General features: G+C 41.9%; 1 pseudogene; it reads right to left on the bottom strand.

Annotated features, from left to right (window-relative positions):
• Positions 1-14,145: 14,145 nt before the first annotated feature.
• LOC148506760 (uncharacterized) lies at positions 14,146-15,386 on the bottom strand (annotated as a pseudogene).
• Between the last annotated feature and the right edge of the window lie 2,155 nt (positions 15,387-17,541).

The raw sequence follows: 17,541 nt of genomic DNA, 5'->3' as shown, positions 1-17,541 counted from the left end.
AGCTGATTTCCCCATACACATATCCCACATGTCAAAACACTCAAACTTGTATCTCTTGTTTATGGTAGCAAGATTTTTACGTTTTTTTTTTTGTTTTTGTTTTTTTTTTGTTCAAGTATTTTTTTGTATTTTGGTTTTTGAAACACTATTGTCACTTTTTGCTAAGTCTATTTTGCTTGAGTATTTTTTTAGATTCCTAAATTATGGATTCATTTTAGTAAGCACCACTATTTTATAACCCACAGAGGACCAGAGGCGTTTGGCGGACCTAGCCGGGTGTGTCCAAATGATGCGGGGGCATGTGATCGGCCTGCTGGTGGTCCTGGATAGGATGTCGGGGATCCTGCGCCACAAATTTTTTTATTTTTAACCTGAATTATTTATCCAAAATAAAAATTTTAATTTTGAATACAGTCTCATTCCTTGTCTGAAAATCTTAGATTGTTTAAACTTACATAAGTAGACTATTGCAGCAAGTATTTGAAACTAATGTAACTAAGATTGTGTAAAGCTGATTCTTTAAAGCAGGCACATGAAACAGCTAACACTAACAATAGGTTTGGCGAGTTACCAGTTTTTTTTTGGGGGGGGGGGGTTTATTTTTAAATTTGTAAATTTTTAGGTAAACCTGCTTAGGCCGAGATTCTAAAACATACTGATTCTACATAATACCTCTTGGTGTTGGTTTTTACCCACAAAGCATAGTTAAAAAATGAGCAAATTGACACATTACAGGATTAGCCATTAAGCAACTTTTCCTTGGGTGAACCTGCTTACACTTGCTTGTAATGTCGAAAAGAAATGATGTTTTTCAAAAATCCAAAAATTTATTCACCAAAAATTAAAAACACAAAGTGTTGGGTCACAAACAATACACACAGTGATAGCAAACTGAAAAAAACAGCAAACACCATAATAAAAATTAAGATAAAAATCAAGAACTGGTTGACGAATGAGCATGCCAACATGATTCCACAAATGTTGCGTTTCCAAATTGGGTCCAGAATATATATCCAATGTGGCCACATGAAGTCATTTTTTGGGAGCAGGAAGTAGTCATCGTTTCATTCCGAAATTTTTAAAATTTAAAAAAAAAAAGGGAAAATAAAAAACAATTAATTTGAATGCCCAATAATAACCTTTCTCCATTGTGTAAAATACCTTTTTTGGTGACAATAATTACCTAAAGAATCTGGCCACCACATCATCGTGTATGGCCCCCCACATACTGACCTCCGACCAACCTTGGGGGGGCCATCCTCAGGCAAGGCATCCTCTGGCTGCATTGGGACACCACTCCTTATGGCGATGTTGTGAAATATCCCACACAGGACCACAATTTTCTAAACCATATCCGGCAAATACATGAGCTCGCCACCAGAGCGGTGGAGGCATCTGAATCGGCCTTTTAAAAGACTGATACAGTGCTCCACCAATTGCCTGGTGGCTGTAAGTGCGGAATTAAAATCACTTTGTGGGCCTGGTGTGGGAGCCAAATAAGGAGTGAGCAGCCAGGGCATGCAAGGGTAGCCACTGTCTCCTGTGAAAAAGAAGTGACAACATCAGGATCACTGTGTATCAAGCTTTGCATTGGTATCTACTAAAGGTCTCCACTTACCCAGAAGCCACGCATCACCAGCTTGTAGGTTGTTTAATTTTTGCCAAATCCCTGATTGCCGGATGACGAATGAGTCATGTGCACTCCCGGGTAATTTTGCATTCAGGGACAGGATCTGGAGGGAGGCATCACATACCACTATTACATTCAGTGAGTGATAGTGTTTTCGGTTCCTAAAAATGGCCTCCAGCCGTGATGGAGGCTGAAGTGGTATGTGAGTACAATCCACAACCCCTATGATGTGTGGGAAGCCAGCTATTTGGTAAAAATTGGCCTGGGCCACACTAAGGGAACCCATATCCAAAGGCATTTTAATAAAATGATGGAGGTGCTTGAAAAGGGCCTCCATCACTGCCCTCAGGATCCTTGAAAAGGAGGATTGGGAGATTCCGGCAACTATTCCCACCGTGGTTTGAAAGGATCCTGAGGCACAGAAATGTAACACCGCCATAAATTGCGTAAGTGGTGGTATTGCTGTAGGACTGTCAATTTGCCGCTCCAGATCACTCTATTAATGAGAGAGTGTCTATGATGATTTGGGGCGGAAGACGGTATCGCCTTAACACCTCATCATCAGGCATTCCAAAAAGGGTGACACGTGTTCTATATATCTGGGGCCTTGCACGCCTACGATGCCTACGCCTGGGACGAGATTGAGGTTGGTCGGCTTCCGGGAGCATGGCCACAATAATCCGACCAAGATCAACCTGAAATGGCAAGAATTGAAGTTAAGGTTTGTTTCACCCAAAAAAGACAGAAAAATACTTATCTTTACGATACAATCCAAAGATGCTTACATGCCGGGGTATTGTCATGATTTCCCAAACCTAAAATTCAACAGACCATAAAAAGGACAAAATTTGGGGTGTCCATTTTGTAAGCTTGATTTTGTAAAAGACAAAAAAAAGGGGATAAACACACATTTCTACAAAGAGCAAACCGACATTGCGACGACTTCCACAATTTGGGCCCCAAACAACAACCCAGATTGTGAACGGTAAATATCTCGCATTTAACTAGAGAAATCAAGCCTACAAAAGTACGCAAAATAGTTCGCAATTTAACTAGAGAAATCAAGCCTACAAAAATGCGCAAAATAGCTCGCAATTTAACTAGAGAAATCAAGCCTACAAAAATGCGCAAAATAGTTCGCAATTTAACTAGAGAAATCAAGCCTACAAAAGTGCGCAAAATAGTTCGCAATTTAACTAGAGAAATCAAGCCTACAAAAATGCGCAAAATAGTTCGCAATTTAACTAGAGAAATCAAGCCTACAAAAATGCGCAAAATAGTTCGCAATTTAACTAGAGAAATCAAGCCTACAAAAATGCGCAAAATAGTTCTCAAATTTATGATCCACAAAAACACAGAAAAAATCAGTAATGTCCACAAAAGATGCGCAAAAAAAGTCCAGAACATTTAACAAACAAGTGAAAATCCAAACTTACCAATACACGATATAGAAGTCACAGAACAAAAAGGTCGTTGGGGCAGAGCCAAAATAAACCTACAAAAGGAAAAAAAAATTAATTGTTGGTACCAAAAAAAAAAAAGGAGAGCCATATTTTACAAAAGGATGACAGTAAAAAACTTACACAAAAAATACACCACAACTAAAAGAGCCACACCAAAAAATGCGAACGGAAAGTTAAACACAAAAAAAACGCAGATAACAAATCACAAAACACCGCCAAATACAACTCCCGCCAACAATCCACTCCGACCAACGTAACCTCCAACAAACAACACCCGCCACCTAGACTCGAGTCGCCCAAAGCCATAAATAGTGTTTCTTTTCCCGCTCAAATTAAGGACGGATCATAGGAACGCACAATCAATGATGCGGCCGAATAATAAGGATGCATGTATAAATACGTCACGCCCCAAAAAAAACGGTCTGGTGTATTTCTTGTTTTGACCAGAAAAATGGCTACAGACCAGCCAAACAATGGCCAAGAGGCGGCCAGTAAGTATTTCTCGCATTTCTATTCAAGGATTATTTTGAGCCAGAATATAATGAAAGTTTGACATCTAAAATGTAAACATTTTAATGTAAATAGGTGTTGAGGATGACATGGAAGAGTCTGCTGGTCCCAGTATTCCGGCCAAAGCTGGCAAAAAGAAAAGGGAGCCACAATTCACAAGAAAGGAGATGGAGGTTTTGGTTCAGAAGTGTGTGGACATCCTGCCACAGGCAGACAGGAATATGGGTGTAAGCCAGAAGTGGCGAATGTGGGAGGAGATAGCCAGTGCTGTCAATAGGGTGGGTGATTATGTCCGTCTAGCCCGGGATGTCAAACGGCGGTAAGTAAAAACTTGACCTTCAAAAAAAAACCGGCTAAAATAATGCAGGAATAATGCCTACTTTTTCACCCACAGATGGCAAGACTTCATATATCGCCTGAAGCAAAAAATGGCTGACAGGGCTAGGCATGCAAGGGGGACAGGTGGGGGTCCCACCCCTGTGTCATTGGAGTTTAATGATTTGGAAGAGCTGGCACAGGGGTGTGTGCAGGATGTGGAGGTGTTTGGCGTGTCCAACATGGATACGGACATGCCAGACTTTGCGGCTCCTCATGTTGGCCCAGGTAAATGTTGTGATGTAACCAACTCTGAAATGTTATTGTGACAATATGTAGATTGTAATGTTCCTCTTTTCTCTTTTTTCTCACAGAGACACAGGCGGATGAGTCTGCTCCAGAGGGGAGCCTTGGCCGCAGAATTTCTGCTGGCTCTGCAGGGGAGGAACCAGTACATCCGGCTGAGGACCCTGCAGAAGCCAGTCCTGGGCAATCCCCCTCGCAGGCAGTGGCACTCCTCACAGAACTCAATTTTAAATCGGATTCCCATACGGAGATTCTGCAGAGGATGGACGCCAGTCTGCTATGGGTGGCTGAGGCCCTGGAGCAAAATGCTGCGGCCAACGTGACCATTGGTCAGGCCCTGGCTGAAAATACCAGGGCCAACATCCGAATCGCCAATGCCCTGGAGCAGCTCGTTCGCCAGCCAGATGTTCCGCCAGGACCTCCCTTCCTGCCGGAACATCTGGATCCTCCACCTCTGGCACAACAACAGCCATTCCTCCAAATGTGCCTAGCCCTGTGCCTAGTCCGGAGGCCACAACATCTGCCTCTGGACAGGCCAGCCAGAGGACATCCCGGACCCGGTCTGGCGCCCACCCTACCCCAGCCAAACGGGGAAAGAAACGATGACAGCACTGGCTACTTTTCCCACACTCCTTCTGTGCTTGCCCCATATTCCTTTCTGGCCAAAACTTCCCTCTCCTTTCTTGTGAATTGTTTTTTTTTTTTTTGTATTTTTTGATCAAAATTTATAATTTATAAAAGACAAATGTACCAAATATTAGTGGGTAACAATGACCCCAAACTTGTACGTCAAAATGCACATGATTTCTTTAAAAATGTGTGGTGAAAATAAAACCTACAAATTGTTCTCAACTGTATTGTGACATTATTTGAAAAATGGTTTCTAGTTAATCCTCTACCACAAGGAAAAAACGAAATCTTAGCTTTTGATTTCCAAAAAAAAAGGGTTAAAAAAAAATGTTTCTTTAAGGAACACTTTGTTAAAAAAAAAGAAAAAAAATCCAGCCCAATGCAAAAGGTTACAATACACACAAACATGATGACAATATTGTTACAATATCACAAAACACTAACAAACTTGTAAAATACATTCCTTCAAAAAAACGCTAATTGATTGTGTAATCCTGAAATTAGCAGCAGAGATTTTCAGCTGCGTACGGTTTTGTGCTATCCCAAAGAAAAAAAAAAACCAAACATTACAAGCTGGTTTGCAATCCAAAGTTGATTGTTTTCCTGACAAGCCGTGATAAATCGATGAAACATCGAGGAGGCCCGGGCCAGAGGACAAGGCCATCGCCATTGTGGTAGAGTAATCCAGACCCCAAGCTGTGCGAGCAGTTTGAACGGAAAGAGGATCAGCCAGTGATGTATGACTTGGTACGAACACATTTGAGGTTCGCATGAGCTAATTTATGTACGCCCCAAAAACGCCTCGCCACGCCTGCGTTTTCCCATCTCCACCCTCGTCAACGCCCAAAAACGGCCTGTTCTGTCAATTACATTTGACATGTCACTTCCTGTTCGCAATTTGCCGAACGAGTCACAAAAAGCTCGCAATCTGCCATAAGCACATGCGCAGTGTTACACCGACGCATGCGCGGTTTCTCAACATCGGAACGCAACGAGCGTAATGCTGTTAACGAGCGGCTCTGAATGAGGGCCCATATTTGGTGTCTTTATGATTAAATAATACATAAAACTGTTATTGGTCACATTATTTACTTGCAATTAAAATTAAATACTTAATATTTATTAAATGTCATTATCATATGTCCTGGCAGCATAATTAAAATATATATTTTTTTATTATGAACTTGCTCCAATAATACATTTGTTTAACCTTTCAGTGTAGTGTAGTGTCATGACCTCAATGACACATTTTCACTGACTGCAGCTGTCACGGATGGTGCTAGCTACAGAGAATTACAGATTTTATGTGGATATCACATTAAAGCTAGGTACACACTATACAATTATTGGGCCGATTTTGCAATAATCGGGTGACTTGCCTCATTTATTGTATAGTGTGGATGAATTATTGTTTCAGCATTTCACAAATAAATCAGTTAGAAATCAACCACAAACCCATTCCTTAGATTATACAATCTGTCGGTCAAGACCAAAAACTCGACCTCAATTTCCCAATACCGAGCATTGCATACGCATTCTCAATCATCTGGTCATATTTCCTATGTTTTCCTGTTATTATGTCATCCTCCTTGTGGGCAGACATATGCAAAATCAGGTTGGTGTGGCGGAAAATCTGTAGCTTCTAATAAAAATTGCATAATGTGTAGCACAGATATTGTGGCTTTCAATTTGCTGAAAAATAGACCCGTTTGTCGTCTTGATCAAACAAATCGGACTGTGTGCAGGTACTGTAGTTTAACAGTAAGACCAACTCAGATCACCTCATGCTAATGTTGTACCTATTGTAGAAGTACATTTCCTATCTGAAGAAGTGGGCTGTGACCAGCACAGCTTGCTATTAGAAATTACAAATCGCTTTAATTTAACTGTCCTTTACTCCATTTATGGAGAAATAAGTGAATATTGAACAAATCATCAGTGTTGGAGCACTTCACTGGTATATACATTTACCTTCACAAAACCTTCATAGTCATTATTTGAATTTTACTGGTACCTGGCCTATGAGATATTTCTTCCTCCAGATTAAAATTTAGTATTATACTGTAATTACTGTACATAATGTTAAATATGTCAGAATTTGTGTTAATAAATTAATACATTTGATAATTATTAATTTGCTTGTTACATATATTTTTTTTTTCATTCAGTGATACCTTTTCATTTAGGTTTTACAGTAACCATAGTAGATACCATTGTAATTCAGCTGGGGGACTCATTTTGCTGTCATCTAAAAATGTGTTCAATAACCAGAATTTCCCTGGAGTAGTGTGAGATCGGGGATTAAGTAACCAGATTTATTCAAGAAAATAAACGTCTGCTTTAAGACCTTTGTTCTATTCATTGATTGTCAATATATAATTGCTTAGGTCCCCTTTTGATCTAAAGTAGTCCAGCAGCAATTTAAGTTACAAAAAAGGACCCTCAGTTCCTTGAAGAGTTGGCTAAGCAAAAAGTGAAAATAATACACATTTTAAAAGAGCAAGGGATTATAATATAATATGAGTAATGTTTAGCTATATCATGCTGCCATATTACATACTGTAGTTTTACAGGGAATTTTTAATCATTCATATCAGTCACTGTCATATAGGAGTTTACATTCCCTAACACAAAAATACACATTTCATGAAATTTGTAAGCAGCCAATTAGTCTACCAATATGTTTTTGGATTATAGGAGGACACCAGCGCACCTACACGAAAACTTAGCAGACCTAGAAGAACATACCAACTCTACACATACAGTGGTTAGATTCAAGGCAGCAATGCTCCCTACCATACCACCATTCTCTTGATTGTTTGACTGTCCCCACCTGAAGGGGACAATTCTTGGAGATGTAACATGTTTTGAATATCGGTAAATTATCATGATCACTTGATACAATAGCCCTGCAAATGTTTATGCTATAAATTGTTGTTACAAGAATCCATCCACAATATAGATGGTCCTGGAGAGACAGCATTTTGTTATTGAATGAAAAGTTCATAAAGAGCTTTCATAAATTCTCATTATACATACATTACCAGTGGCGTTTCTAGAGAGGAGGGGACCCGTGTGCAGTCTCCATCATGGCTCCCCTCCTCTCCGTCCGGTGGCCGGCTGTGCACTGAGCGGTGCACGACAAGCGCCGCACTTATAGACTCTGGGCACTAGAGTGTACCCAGAGTCTATAGCGTATGCGCAGGTCACTGGGAAAATGGCCGTGGTGGCCATTTTCCAGCCGTTTTTACAGGCGCAGACACAGAGTCGACGTGGGACTATGGAGAGGTAAGTATAATATGGGTGCAGGGTGTGTGGTGCAGGCCCCCCTAGACCCGGGGCCCGTGTGCATAGCACACCCTGCACCCATTATAGATACGCCGCTGCATACATGTACTGTATATATAATATATAACACACATACATACACATATATACACACTAACTTATACAGTATACACACACTAACATACATACACATATATCCAACCTAACACATACAGACACATGACATATACACACTAACACATATACAGTATACACACATTAACATACACACTAACATACATACACATATATCCACACTAACACATACAGACACATGACATATACACACTAACATACATACACATATATCCACACTAACACATACAGACACATGACATATACACACTAACATACAAACACATACATACACTCTAACACATACAGACACATACACATGATAAAACACATACATACTTACACTTCCGATGAAACAGCAGGTTGCTAATGGGGCGGGCACCTTGCATCATTAGGCTCCGCCCCCTCTGAAATGCAGCGATTTGCGATTGTTTGGGGGTGGAGCTTGTCTAATTGGCTCTGCCCCCATAGACTGGAGGGGGAATCGGTCCATCAGCGGGGGTTCCCAGGTTGGAGGAGGCCTTCCTCCTATAACTCAATCGAGTAACGCGGGCCCCATCCTATTCTGCCAGTGTCCGGGCCCGGGACTCCAGGCCCGGCAATCCCCCCCAGATGGCGGCCCTGGGTGCAGGGTGTGCGGTGTGGGGCCCCCTGGACCCAGGGGCCCGTGCACACCGCACACCTTGCACCCATTATAAAGACGCCTATGTATAGTACGGTATCATTTTATTAGCAAAATGATCTATGACTATCTTTAAAAGCAAATAAATTAAAGATGGAATAAAACCTTTCATATAATAAGAAAGACCAATAACTGTAAAGGTTGTAAAGTTTCCCATGAGTAGATATTGATTGTTTTGAGTAGACAGACATGCCATTCAGAAATCATTCACTAATAAAAATGGTCCTATGAACTGATTTTATTGTTTGCTGAATGAATGACCTTAATAGAATGCCACAATGTCTATTTCAAAGCAAGCATCTAATCACAAGGAAGCTTGCAGGCTGATTTACAACGTCTTGTTTCCTTGCACAAATCTGTTCTGCTAAGATATTATTTATAGTATAAACATTCACATTATAGACTGTAATAAATAAGGGCTGTACATAATACTCTTTTATAATGAATATTAATGTCTATGGAATTTTTAATGTTAAGGTGTTTGCGTCACACTCAAAAGAAACTGCCCAAAAATAATTCCATTCATTATTTTCCTATAACTTTGTAACTAGGGCCCGTATTCAATTAGAGGCGAAAAGCCGCGTTCGATTAAAAGTATCGCCCTATTCAATTTCTGGGACGTTTTCGTCTACACGAAAACGCAATAGGCAAAAATAGGCGAAAAAGTTTCTCCACCCAAAGGCAGGAGAAAAGAAGTGCAAAATCCATATTTTTGAGTAAAAAAGTGGGGACTTAGGGCCTGATTCAGACCCGCTCGCGAGCGCTGAGCGCTCGCAAGCGGGTCGATGGTGCCCTAGTACACATGCGCGAGACCCGGCTAGCGATGGGCTCTCCGTCGCTCCGGGTCTCGCACCAAAGGGGGCGTGCTGTCGATGGTGACTGACAGAACGCCCCCTTTGGTGGGCGTGGCTGCCAGACAGAGGCGTTCCCATGGGAAGGCCTACCGTCTGGGTCCGGCCCCACTGACATCACTAGTGATGTCAGTGGGAGTGATTTTGGCTCTGATAGAGCCAAAATCACTCCAGAGCTTGATGTCAACGAGACCCTACCGCAGGGTCTCGTCCAAGCCCGATGGTCGTGATGGTCTTGACCATCGCGACCATCATCATGGACGCTCGCAAAAGCTGTGGGTGGTCCAGGAGGACGCTCCCACAAAAAAAAACGCCCTGATTCAGAGCGGGCGCTCGTTCAGAGCGTCCGGCTCTGAATCGGGCCCTTAGTTCAGAACCCCTTGGGCACCCCCACCCCCCTAGTGACTAATTAGGCAAAAAATTGCTAATTTATCTTAACACCCACTAAAAAAGGCATGTTATTTTTGGGGTGAAAATGTTTGAAAATGGGTTTAAAGTATTGGGTCGGGTATTTTGGGGGGAATCAGTATGATTTATCACCGGCCGCATGGCCGGTGGTTCAAATCCTGACAGTGGCATTCGCACATCCGCGTTTTTGCCTGTTTTGCAATTGAATAGTGTGAAAAGTGGGATCGCGCATTGTGAAAGTACATGTTAACTTTGCCTGAAAACAGGCGAATGAGGCGAAAACATTGCGCTTATGCCGATCTCGGGTTTTCGCCTCTAATTGAATACGGGTCTTTGTGGGATTGTGGCAGTTGTGATGGTATTCCGGCACCAGCAACTTTTTTGAAGACAGAAATGTAATTTTCTGTCATTAATAGTGTCTTTTTTTACACTCCTTACTAGACCTCGAATCCCCACAGTCGGCTATTCCAGCTACTTGATAGACTAGGGAGACTCTAATACCCCTTTCAGACATACGACCCGGGACATTTCCTCCTCTGACCCGGGAATTTCTCCTGTGCAAAACCCCGGGTATTTGGTAGAGACCCCCCTTTCACACTACAGCTTCTACCCGGGTAATTCCCGGGAAGCACCATTCAGATAAGAGCAGGGTTTTTGAGATTTTTACAGAGAAAATTACAGTTTTGTCATTTTAAGTGGACGTTCTGCTGGCACACATTAATGAGGTCATGCAAAGGTGGGGGCTTGGTATAAAGGGACTGGGAGGGGCACCCATAGGGCATTGCTGTATTTCCATGCATCTGTGTAGCATGGAGAGCTTGTTTTGTCTAGTGGATTTGGTGTGCTATACAGCAACTGATGCATGGCTGAAGCTGCTCACACTGTTTTTAATAGTACAGTGTGATATCCTGAGGAGAAGGGAGCATTATGTGGTGGAGAGGGCATCCAAGCGCTGACATTACCTACGCCAGAGGAGAGCCTTGGTAATGTCCAGTGCATCATCCATATTGAGAGTGACCGGAGGGTCATCTCGCACAATATGGTCTCGAGATCGTCCACAAGGAGAGGCTTTCGGGGCTACGGTACAGGGATTTACAGAGAACCAATGGATTGCAAATTTTAGGATGTCGCAAGGCACCTTTAATTACATCCTGGAACTCCTGACCCCGTCACTTACCAGGCACACTACTCGATGGAGACAGCCCATTGCCCCAAGCAGGAGGCTTGCGGTGGTATGCTACCCCTGGCGAGTACCGCACAATATCCTGTTTGTTTGCTGTAGGCATCTCCACGGTTTGTGTTTTGGTGCGTGAAGTGACCTAGGCCATCCTGGATCCCATGTACCACCGGTTATTGCCCTGCCCCATGGGCAGCGACTGGATGAGACAGTGTCTGGGTTCCTGCGCCGCGGTTGCCCACAGTGTCCTGGGGCGATTGATGGCACCCACATCCCCATAATTGCTCCCACAGACAGCCCAGCTGTTTATTATAACCGGAAGGGATGGCATTCCATCATTCTGCAAGCCGTCATTGACCATCGGTATTGGTAAGCCACATTTATTACTTTGAATTTTATGTATATTGTGACCTGCATGCAACTTAAAGGGTGTAAACTGTTGTGTGTGTAATAAGTCTATATGTTAACTTGTAACTTGATCCTATATATGCTTTCTATCAGAAATAATATCCAGTTTAATAATAGATGCAGTATTAGATATAAATAGTGTACATTTCTATTATGTTTTACCTACATTTCATCTTCTTGTGTATTCTAAAGTTAGGGGTATATTTTCTAAAGTGAGGGTTATTAGAAGTGGATATGTTGCCCATAGCAACCAATCAGATTCTAATTCACATGTAACTAGCACTTCTAGAAGATAATAGGTAGAATGTGATTGGTTGCTATGGGTAACAAGTTGCCCCAAACTGTTGTGTGTTTAATAGGTGTATATGTATAGTTTTAACCGGATATTATCTTGCTCTCACAGCTTCACTGATGTTTTTATTGACTCATTGGTCATTTTATTGACTCATTTATTGACTTATTGGTCGTGCTCATGACGCTCGTGTGCTGGTCAATTCTGATCTGTACAAGATTGCGGAGGAGAGGCAGAATGGTTGGCTGTTTCCTCGTGAGGTAACTATACACACATTTATGTCATGCTTATAATTGCTAATCAGATATGTATTTTCTTCCATACTCAACCCCGACAGGTTTTTTGGTATGTCACCAGCAATTTGCTCTGATATACCGTATATACATATATGCAGTAAATGCATTTGCATTAAATGCGATCCATGCTGTATCAGGCATGTCTTTCAAATACCTCCTGCAAACTAGTAATCAATGTGTATACCTACAAATAGAGGAAAGTAGATATGCCTGTACCAAGTGTATTACACACTGTTACCTGTCAAGCCTTTATTAATAACTGCAATATTTGTTTCCATTTGCAGAAGTCCAAGCTTGTGGATGGGGTTGAGGTACTAGTCCACATCATTGGGGATGCTGCGTATCTATTACGAAGGTGGTAGATGAAAGGGTACAGCCAACAGGTTGAGGTTTCAAACAAGCAGATCGCCTACACCCATACCCTCAGCTCAGACCGAATGGTTGTGGAGAATGCATTTGGATGGCTGAAAGGACATTGGTGGTGCTTGTTAAAAAGATATTATGTGGACATTCGGCTCATTACATATGTTGTAGCAGTATGCTGTATCTTACATAACATATGTGAGATACAGCGAGAACAATATCTGCCAGAGTGGGACATCGTTGAGGAGCCTGTTGGGAGAGATCCTTCTCCCCTTTCAACCACCTCACTTGTTTATAGAACCAATGAAACAGAATTGATTCGAAGGACGCTTTCTAAATACATAACTTCTGTGTGTCATTGTAAAATATTAAAAGACACAAATTTTGAAATGTTCCAAAAATGTTCAATTTTAATAAAGGCGTTTACGATAACTTGCATAAGAAGTTTGAAAGCCTTACTGCTATATTTATTGCATAGGAAATAATCTCGCACAAAATACAACACAAGTAAAAAAGAAACAATAGTATATAAAAACAGAAAAGTGCACATTTACTTCAGAGCACAATGTAGGCCATATTTACAGTATGTATGGAGTGATATTGTTGAAGCTCATATTATGAGCGTAGGCAAAGTAACATTAAGTGCGCATATAGCTCTGAGGCATCAAACAACGCTTTTAAATAAAACAATTAGGTCCACAATTTTTAGTTATAACCTTGTTTACACCCACAGAATATCCTTAAAGAAATAACACCACAAAACCATAAAATCTCAAATAATAACATGAGATATGTCTAGTTAATATATGCATAGCACAGTTACATATTTCTGTATACTGTAAACTCTGTGTTCTTGCAGGAGTAACTTTCTGTGACAGAGTATTAGTAAATAACGTATCTTTAAATAATTGACCTTCAATTACATTATCTAATGTACTATCTGTAAATGTTGAGGGTGACTGAGGTGTTTGCGCATGTTGGGATATAGGTCCCGTTGAGGCTCGACATTTTGCAAGATGCGCCTACTGGGATGTAGTTGGCCCAAATGCTGTGGCTTGATTTTGCTTGTTGCGCCTACTGGGATGTAGTTGGCCCAAATGCTGTGGGGGATTTTGCTTGTTGCGTCTACTGGGATGTAGTTGGCCCAAATGCTGTGGGGGATTTTGCTTGTTGCGCATACTGGGATGTAGTTGGCCCAAATGCTGTGGGGGATTTTGCTTGTTGCGCATACTTGTATGTACTTTGGCCAAATGCTGGGGGGGCTTTGCTTGTTGCGCATACTTGTATGTACTTTGGCCAAATGCTGGGGGGGCTTTGCTTGTTGCGCATACTTGTATGTACTTTGGCCAAATGCTGTGGGGAAAATTAGCTTGCTGACCATACTGTGATGTACGCTCAAATTTAGTGGGAGACTAAGGCTGTTGCACATACTGGGATGGTTCCCCAAATGAGTTTGGATACTTAGTTTGTTGGGCAAAATGGGTGGGTGGTGGAACATGTGTTGGTTTGAAGTGGATTGTGCTCAATATTTGTGCAAAAAATTTGCAGTTATCGCGACTAAGCCTTTCCTGCATAGCTATCATTTCCGTTAGTAAATTACTCTGCATTTATCTCTCATTGGTCATGAACTGCTGCAGTCTGGCATCCTCTTGAGTCTGCCATTCCGAATCTAGGTCGCGCAGTTGTTCACATAGAGTATTTGTCATGGCTTTGGTAGCAACCTCTACTTTTCTCTTCTTCCTTTTACGTGTTGGCACTGTGAAAACTGAAAGTAAAAGAGAGAAAACATTAAGCAACAGATGTTAAAAATATTTTAAACACAGGAAATACAAAATAATAAATGGCCCAAATTCAAAAAGCAGCACGTCACCTTGCACGCGGTGACCATCCTCGGCTACAAGCTGAACGCAGAAACAATACGGTTTCATTCAAAAACCCTGTACCTGTATAATATAGAAGCATTAAAGTAATGCTTTAATTAACCCAATAGACAAAATATTAATTTCTTTTTACCAGTGAAAATATACTGGAAATTGAACTAGAACATTACATAGATTAATGCACCATAACATAAGTTAATTTAATTAAACTTACTGTTACTGCGTAGGGTGGGCTTTTCTACCTGGGTCTGTGGCTCAGACTCTGATCCTTGGCTTTGCAATGGAGACGTCACATCTGTGCCAGTGCTTGGTTCAATGATCATGGTGTTAGATGAATCCTCATCTGGGTCATCATTAAATAGGACCTGCGATAATGTCGGGCTCTGCTGGCTGCACTCAGGAGTTGTTGAAGGCGTGCCTGTCGTTGTTGCAGACAGTGTGCCAGCATCACTTGATGAAGATAGAGCAATGGGGTTGCATAGTGCTGTATGCCCAAAAGCGGAACTGCATAAATCATATAAGGGCCACTCCATCCTTCCCACACCACTGCGATTACGACTATGATCATGAACCTTTGTATATTGCTTCTTTAGGCTCTTTAGTTTATTAAGGACTTGCTGCTGTGTCTTCATAATACCCCGGCTGGCCAGGATTTTGGCAATATTGCCATAGATCATGGAATCCTTAACAGTGCCTGTGATTTGAGCTTTTAATTCCTCCTCTCCCCTCATATGTAAGAGCTCACGGACCTCCTCCGCCTTCCTTTGTGACATGATCTGCAACCACCTGTTCACACCTGGCACCCCTCTCCTCTCCTCTCCAAACACCTGGTACTGCACTCTCTCCCCTATCAGCACCAAATTCACCTTGTAGTCTTGCGGGCCTCTCTGCAGCATGTATGGCTGCTGTTCTGGCACCTAATTCTGCCTTGTAGCACTGCACTGCCTTGTAGCGATATGTGTGGTGTCTGTCCTCCGCTGTCCGGCTGCCGTTGATGATGTCATCAACAGGCAGGCGCGTCTGGCAATCGCAAGCTGTTTGGTGAAGCCCGGGAGTATATTCCCGGGCAGCACCATTCAGACATGAGCAGGGTAATTTCCTGGAACTTAAGTCCCAGGAAAAACCCTGGTCGATTGAAGGGTCGGCTACCCGGGAACGTGTTGCTGCTTAGGTACCTTTAAGACATACGCGGCTACCCAGGAATTTGACTGAGGCAGGCCAAATTCCCGGGATTCTCGATATGTCTGAAAGGGCATTACATGACCACAGGACCTTCAGCAGTTTGAGTGAGTTTTTCATAGGGAGGAGTATTTGGCTCATTTCTGTAGGGGGGGAGGCTTAAAAATGATTGGGGCCCCCTGCCTAGGCAGTACCAGCCCACTGCTAACAAACACTGTACCTGTTCTGATAACCAAGGCTATTGGGCAATTGGTTTGGGGTGCAGATGATGGGGTGATACCACCACACACAGAACAGTAAAATACACTGTGTCATTCATCTTAATACACACTTCTTGAAATACAACACATTTTAAATTGAATCAGAAAGACTGAAGGGTTTTTTTTTTTCAAGTATTTTTTCATAACTGCGAAAGAGGTCTTCTTGGGGTGCAGCTTAGACAAAGCAGAAAAATCAAGAATTTTGGACAGATAATCAATATATAGTACTGCAGGTTTTGTATAACTGATGATCTAGAGCAGCACACACAGAGTAGCCTGTTTGTTAGCAGTGTGTGAATGTGCAGTGTGTGTGACAAACAAGCACACATACACTGACAATGATGCTTGCAGTCACCCTTCCCACACCCACTGCATCTACCTACTCCAACAACTGCAACTCATTCTGCCCTGATGTCCTCCTAATGGCGATTTTAGACTTATAAACAGCCAGGGATGGACAGGAGATCTATAACAGCCTTGGTATTAAATTTGCGCACGCTTGCATAAAAGGTGCATGGCCTCGCCTCGTCTCACGGGGCGTGATTGAATCTAACTGGGGTGTGTGGCAAGTCACGTGGGTCTGGCTTCGCGTCACCCCCCATCTCTCAGTATCCAGGGCGAGCAGTGCACCGGAAGTGCTCTGCCAGATTTTAGACCAGACTAGCCCATCAGGCCATCGGCCCTCCAGATGGCCAGTGCGGCCCTGTACATAGCCCACAGTCCCATACCCTCTCCCTCCTCTCTCCTGGATGAATTGGCATCCTAATGCCTTTTTTTAGTACACAATGCACAGTCCCACACCCTCTCCCTTCACTCTCTTGAGTGAAATTGGCATCCTAATGGGGAAAACCGAACCGTTCATCTCTAGTCCACAGTCAAGTAAAAGTACTGCATATATGTATTCCAATGACCCATTTACTAATTAATAAATATTACCTTGATAGTAAGTTGTGCTATTCTCTTTTATAGAAAAAAAAAGTCATGGAATAGAAGTTTTGCATTTTGAAATGTCACAAAGTTCTGTTTTAATGTAATGATTACAGTAGAGTGTACAAGTGTATGGTCCCCAGTGAAATTCCAGGTTATTGGCAATAGATGTTAATAAATATCCCCATTTCTGCAACAGTAACAAAAATCGTAACAGTCTGCTCTTTGTACAGATATTTCCTGCATCTTCCTAGTAAAATGATGTTGGTTGAAGCATTTAGAGTATATAAATGCACTTTGAAACAATAACCTCCAATTAATTAGAGAAACAAAAATCAAAAATTATACATTAAAAAAAAATAGAAAGCAAAAGTCTCAAGGATTATAAGGTTGCTAAATCCATTTGCAAGCCGATTATGCACAGACAGTAGATAATTCATTTTTATGAACTCTGAGGATATACGGCACATGTAAGCACTTAAATGATAATGAGCCTAATTAATGTTCCAGGAATTGAATAGAAATACATTAAGACACATGGAGGGACATTCATTGAATAGGT

This window comes from Taudactylus pleione, unplaced genomic scaffold (genome assembly GCF_031769625.1).
Source record: "Taudactylus pleione unplaced genomic scaffold, aTauple2 ptg000397bl, whole genome shotgun sequence".
NCBI lineage: Eukaryota > Metazoa > Chordata > Amphibia > Anura > Myobatrachidae > Taudactylus > Taudactylus pleione.
The sequence above is the reverse complement of the archived record's forward strand: the minus strand, read 5'-3'. Positions and strand labels throughout refer to the sequence as shown.